Genomic DNA, 6,000 nt, shown 5'->3' on the forward strand with positions numbered 1-6,000 from the left:
AGATAAATACACCACTACCTCTCTTTACTTTTACTTTTCTTCATCCTCTCTTACAATCTTTATCGATCAATACATATGGATCATCCAAAGGCTTCTGATCAAGTTACTTCCAATTGGTCAAAAATTCCTCTTCTTGGTTGCATCATGTACACTCTCGTTCAGCTTTTTAAGATCTTTCCTGACGAACAAGGCAAAGAGGTCGTCGACATGGCGGTAGCAGAAAATCGTGCAGCTCAAAAACACTTTAAACAACTCAACTGTGTTAAACTCAATTAGCCTTGATGATAAGTCTTTCTTAATATCTTTGGTTTTCTTGTACTGCTTTATATCTAGAAAGCACCAGTTTAGAAATACAATTTCTAGATCGATCTATTATATATAAGATTAGTTGCGGAAGACAAGAATTCTATATAATATTATTCTCTTGCATCAGTGAAAAGTATATTGGATTCATATTATAAGCGAATTTTTCTCCTTGAAGCAAAGAAAAAGAGTATGCCTTCATTTATTAGAAAATCCGACACCTAGTATTGAATTCTCCTTAATTTTATTTTATTTTTGTTCATCATTTTTTCCAATATACAGTTGCATTCAAGTATGTTATACCAATTTTTATAAATATATAGATTTAATTAAAAATATGTTCTCATCTTAGTATAGCTGATGGAGAAGATATTGCTTTCAAACTATCTAAAAAAAATATTGTTTTCGAATCTTAGTATAGCTGATGGAGAAGATATTGTTTCAATCTTGTACATAATACCAGAAAGCCATGGTAAAAGAAGTTTTTAGTTTTGGTCTATAATAATTTGAGATAGATACTAGAGTAGGTTAATTTAGTCACATTCATGCTGTCAAAATAAGAATACAAGAATTTATCAAATTACCGAAAACATATTTTGTGGTTAAAATTTAAAAATTTCTGTACTTAGCCACATATGGTGAAGAGCTCATGACTAGCATTAGATCAGTGGTTGTATTTGCTACAGAGACACATGGTGTCATAAAAGACTCTCGATAATCTGTTAATCTATAACCTGGGTCCGACATAGTTGTCTTGGGTAGACTGGAGAAGCGATCGATTTGGCTCGGTTTAATCTCGAATTTTGGAAAATCAATTTGTTCCGTTAATTGAACAAAATTAAAATTTTGGTCACTTTGGTTTGGAAGCCACAAATATAGTTTGGTTTTAAGTGGGAAAATTATTGAGAATTCAGCAAAAAAAACTCCAAACTTTCCAGAATTTGCTAAAAAAAAAACATAAATTTCTGGTCTAGCCAAATAAACACTCAACTTTTGTTGACTTTCGAATATAATAACAAACTTTTCATTGACTTGCCAAATCAACACGAGTATTTGTTTAAATTGTATAATTTCTAAATGATGTAAATTCAATTTATATATGTGTATCACTATTGTAAAATTATGCTTAAGGATTTATTTTTGCAACACTAATCAATAATGACATTGATTATTAATTTATTACTACTGATGTTAAATTATAATTTGTGTATCGATAATTATAATAAGTAATTCATATTTTTATCATTCAAACTTTTGAGTCAAATTAGTTTATGCAATTGATTCATTATCTTTTAAAAAATACCACCAACATTAGTTAGGTATAGAGTTGTTCATTTACTTGATTCATGATTTTTTGAACAATTTTGGAACATAAACTATCCTTACATATAAAACAAAGTGATTAAGTTGAATTTACCATCAAGCAAGCTTATAGATGATAGAACCATGAAGAACTTACCTTTAAACATCATCTAATTAAGAACCATTATATTAGTATCATTCAAACGTTTGAATCAAATAATTTATGTAATTGATCCTTGTTGTAGTGAAACATACCTTTTACCATCAGTACCTTTAATTGGATATAGAGTTATTCATTTACTTGATTGATGATTTTTATTAGCAATGTTAGAACAAAAATTACCCTTACATATAAAACAGAATGATTATGTTAATTTTGCCATAGACAAACTTATAGATGAAAGAACAATGAAGCATTTACCCTTTAAAATTATTTAAGAACCATCCTTATAATAAAATCATCTTGACTCGCCTACGACCAAAAAAACTTGTTAAAATATTATTATAAGTACATAAAGGAATCGATCATTAGATACAAATGTTGAATATTCTGCGCATACATGTAATGTGATTTCTCATACATATGGGGATGTTAGTTTGTAGCTCATTAGTGTTAAACTTATCAAATAGTTATTTCACTTTTTTTTTTTTGAACAAACATCAAATAGTTATTTCACATGTTTGCAGTATATTAATTAATTGCAGTCTTTAAGATATTTCAGTTTTTATGAGTGTCTAACTAAAACCTAAATGTCACAACTATATTCTGCCAAACATGATGAATTGGAGACAGATAATTAATTAAAAAAAAAATCAAAAAGATCCAAGAGTGTTAAACCTCATATCTAAAAAGATTAAATTTTAATTCAACAACCATACAAACATCATTTTTAAATTCAGTAAAAGTTCATGTAATTATGATTGACAGTTCATGACTCACATATAAACATAAAACCAAAAGAACAAGGTATGTTCATACAAATACTCTTATTAAAAAAATAATAAAAAGAAGAGGGAGAAGACAAAAAAAGAGAAACGATTCTTAGAAGAAATATAAAAGTGTCATTTATTCAGTGTAATATATATTAAAAATAAATAAATAAAGAAAATCTGTAATAATTTTTAAAAAATATTTTTTTGAGAAACGTTCACCGTTACTCTAAGTAAAGATGTCCTTAGAGACAAAAAAACATGTAAACAAGTTGAAAGATGAAGACACTTGAAGAGAAAAAAATAATGAAATACATCAGTAGAACTACCCAATTTAGATTTTTTCCGACATCAAGTGTATATTTTTCGATATATCTCAAAAATCCTAAAAACTTTTTCCGTTCGTCGATTTGTGTATATATATTTTTAGTAACCTCAAAAAATTAGTGGTTCGATTTTGTTTAGTAATTCTCTAAAACCCAAAATTAATCAAACACCTCATTCAGTCACATTTCACAATATAAAATGAGGGTCGGGGGTCAAAATGGAGTGAGCAACTAATGAAGTTAAACTACCAAGTTCTTTTGACATCACATAGATCGACATACCGTATTGTATTGTTGAGAAGTCTATACAATAATGGTAAAATATAGTTTTATGCACATGCAATTTTAGTCAGGTATTTTATATAACAATCTCAAGAAATATTGCTTACAATTACGTCTTTTCATCATAAAATGGTTTTTTGAAAAATATATTAGATAGTTTGGAAAAAAACTTGTTATTGTTAGCTATAATTTTAAAATACTATTTAAAGATTTTGGAAATATATATTTCCTCTAGCTTTCAGCCCTTATAAATATATTCATATTGAAACATAATTCATATATCTTTTTATGTATCATTTGAGCTTATCTTCGTGAGCATAACTAATAGAGTTCATATATCATAATTAAGTTGATGGCTAATGATAACATAGTCTGGTCCCGTTACCACAACTTAAAAGACAAGTGGACTAGAACTGGCTGTTGTTCCCCTCCCACGGGCAGGTTGTAGATTCATGGGGCTGCCTAGCTCCTTTTTTTAATGTGCCCGTTTGACATATGATTTGTCGTATTTATTTCTTTTATTATATAGATTTATTTTTGTTTGAAGATTTTCTGAAGTAATAAGTTGATGTGATATTTTGTTCAAATTTATTTGCTTTCTCTACAACTCTGAATTCGGTGGAATATGATGTTGTCGTGTTTTATTCATAACTCATTATTTATTTAAAGTTTCTAATAAAACAAAACAAAAAATGGGAATTGTGAGAATCAATTTTTAAGACTTTGTGGTTAACAGATTACGAGAGTATTTTAATATTCCAAAGCAATGTTCCATAGACTGTTCTATATATACTCAAGTATCACTTTCAGAAAAGTTTTATACATGAATGGTTTATACAATAAATTTCGATTATTAGAACTTGATGATAATTTATATCAATTATTATATTAGGCCTTAAATAACACTTTGATTTTTGAGTATTATATATGTATGAATGATTTATATAAATAATTTTTGACTATTAAATTTTAATGATAACTGATATAGGAAAAATTATATTACGATTTAAACTAAACTATGAATTTGATTATATATTATGTTGTAAGCATCAATGTTATAAATTAAAACAGTTGATGAGATTCATGAAAATAATAATACACACTCGTTGGCCTCGAGAATCCGCCCGACCACGACAACGCCACATCCACGACCAACAACTCAACCACTTTTAACCACTGTTCTTTCAAAAATAGAGGCTAACAAGCATAGAAACAAACCGAAACCATACAAAGAAACATAACTTACCGTAGAATCTCGTTAAAGACTCGAAGAAGATGTTCTAGGACTTCATGCCACACACAAATGACTAACTCACATAATTAATTATAGCATTCAAAATCCACAACATCAACAACAGAAACTCAGTGAACCCAAACCTAGAACCGTAAGAGCTCTGATACCAAACTGAAACGGCCCGATCCGTTTTTTTTTAATAATAAATAATAAATAATAATAAATAATTAATAAATATATAAATAACCCAAAAATATTTATTTAAATATGCAGAAACTAAAATCACCAAAGAAGCAGCGGAAAATACCAATAATAATAAACCAATAATTAACGAGAAACATAGACCAAAAACTAGCAACTTAAACCATGGTTCTAACACCAACATTCCAATTCTAGCAACCTAGCAGAAACCAAAACATAACAACTAAGTCCTTAGAACATTCTCCTCTTCATAGTCATGATCCCACAGTCACACTTTGCCTCTACCTGCACTACAAACACAATGAGATGGGGGAGTATTACCAGAAATACCCAGTGAGGTGATCCTCCCATCTACGAGCTATACACACAAACAAATCAAGAGTACAACTACAAATAAAATATAACTAACCAACCATTAAACAGAAAAACTAATAACACTTTCACTACACCTACACATCATCACACAAAACAAGTTATACAACCCAATCGCTTATATAAGCACATGGTCACGCACTCAACTTAACAAGTGATTCACGAAAATAACTACAACCAAAAGAGAAACTCTCCGATATCCCAGAAAACCAAACTCGATCCGTTAACTTTCCAATCCCTCCGGTGAAAAGCAAGGTCTAGACGTCCAGAAGCTTCTCACAAAATTTCAGCACGATCAGATCTCAGATGACACCGCAATCGATCCCGAAACACACGCTGGTCTCAATCCGCGACTGAGAAGAAACGCCCTACGAAACTGCTGATATCTCCTAGAATATTAACTCAAACTCACTTCTGTAAAACAGAGAGTGTACGAAAAACTCTTAGCTACAACCCTACCCAAAATCAATACCTTTTGAAACGATTTGAGCAGTCAGATCCTCTTTCTCCCAAACCATAACAGTTCTGTTTCTCTCTTTGCTCTAAGGAAAAAGCTTGATCTCCTCTTTTCCTCCTTTACACCAAAAAAACCAAGGGTTCTCACACTTTCTCTCCCTCTCTCTGATAACAATGTCGACACCAGCTAAAGAAAGAGAGGAAGCGTGACTTTATGAGGGAGATTAAGGGTTTTTGGTTTACCAGGATTTAATTAAACCAAAAATCAATTAAAATCTACTCATTTGGTTTACTCAACACATCCCAAACTCTATCCCTGGAACACGGATGTTACAATTCTCCCCCACCAACATAAATTCATCCTCGAATCTCAAACAACCGTCAGCCAAGGACTCATGTGCAACCGTCTCCACGGCCCGCACTTCCTCCGACCGATCGACGAAGGTTACGTCTAGGTGATAAACTCACGTTTCAGGCATTATTTGCTCTCGACTTTTGGACTTTCTTTTACTCATAGGTCTCGACCTTGAGTTTTTATTGGCTCTTCATCAGGTCGAAATCTGCTTACCATAATATATAAGGAAGTCCAATATT

This window comes from Camelina sativa, chromosome 7 (genome assembly GCF_030686135.1).
Source record: "Camelina sativa cultivar CO46 ecotype springtype chromosome 7, ASM3068613v1".
In the NCBI taxonomy this organism is placed as follows: Eukaryota; Viridiplantae; Streptophyta; class Magnoliopsida; order Brassicales; family Brassicaceae; genus Camelina; species Camelina sativa.